This window comes from Microtus ochrogaster, chromosome 5 (assembly GCF_000317375.1).
Source record: "Microtus ochrogaster isolate Prairie Vole_2 chromosome 5, MicOch1.0, whole genome shotgun sequence".
In the NCBI taxonomy this organism is placed as follows: domain Eukaryota; kingdom Metazoa; phylum Chordata; class Mammalia; order Rodentia; family Cricetidae; genus Microtus; species Microtus ochrogaster.
Window position 1 is genome coordinate 38,210,976 of NC_022012.1, and position 1,256 is coordinate 38,212,231.

Consider the following 1,256-nt stretch of genomic DNA (forward strand, 5'->3'; position numbering starts at 1 on the left):
AGACAGGGTTTCTCTGTGGCTTTGGAGCCTGTCCTGGAACTAGCTCTGTAGACTAGACTGGTCTCGAACTCACAGAGATCCGCCTGCCTCTGCCTCCCGAGTGCTGGGATTAAAGGCATGCGCCACCATCGCCCAGCTATTCTTACTTTTCATAATCCATGTTAGTCCTTTGAATGGGAGATGTTAGGTTTTACTTCCTGATGGTGAGCTTTGCTAGCCAGAGTGAATGGAGAAAGGTAGGAAGAAAAGAACGGGGCCACCGGCAGAGCTTGCAAGTCTCAGGGCCCCGGACTTTGCAGAGCTCTCTCTTGTGAACCATTTCTGAGCTGGGCTTTGTCAGGCAATTGATTTCCTAGTAGGCTGGCCTTGCTCACTGGGAGGCACTCTGCTGCTCAGGAGATGTGTGCTGTCTGCTCAGCACAGGGACGACTGCGGCTCAGCAAACCTGTCAGTCCCGACTGATGACTGGCTCTCCAGGATTCAGGTGCGTGGTTAAACTCTTACCGGGAGAGACCCAAAATTTCTAGTAAGCCATGTATTTGTTTCTTTCTTTATTAATCAAGGCAGCACTACTATCGTGGAAGCAAGATTATTCCGATTATATGACAAGTATCCGGGAAACCACTTCTGATGGTAGCATGTCCATGTAACTGATAAATCCCCAGTGCCTTGTCTTTAGACAAATCTTCTCACCCTCCTAGGTGGGTGGTGGATAAGATAGTGATTTCTGGAGAAGAAAAACACACTGGGATTTTATGGGTTAAGCCAGGTTGGAAAAGATTTACTAGGATTGGACTCCAAATAAAAATAACAATTAAAAGAAAAAAAGATACAGACTGTCCCTCCCATCTCCAGGGAGGCTCAGCCTCCTCCTGATCAACAAGAAAACTGAATGCTCCTCCTCTGGGGATCATGCAAGCTCCACCTTCCCACCTGCTCCCTGTTTGAAAGACCCTTACCCTCTCACTACAGAAATATTATAAGATAATCCCCCAGGGTGCCCTCACTTCCGTGTCCTTCTATGGTTCTCTTTATCTTTTCTAGACTCACTCCTCATGTTCGATGATGCCTTGGACACAGGTATCTTTGTGTTCTAACCCTCAGGGGACACCCTCGGAAAGGGAAACATTTGCCTTCCCTGGTGTTTGCTTGAATATGGACACACATAGAAAAACAAAACTTAGTAAACTATCAAGTAAATTGTGTGTGTGTGTGTGTGTGTGAGAGAGAGAGAGAGAGAGAGAGAGAGAGAGAGA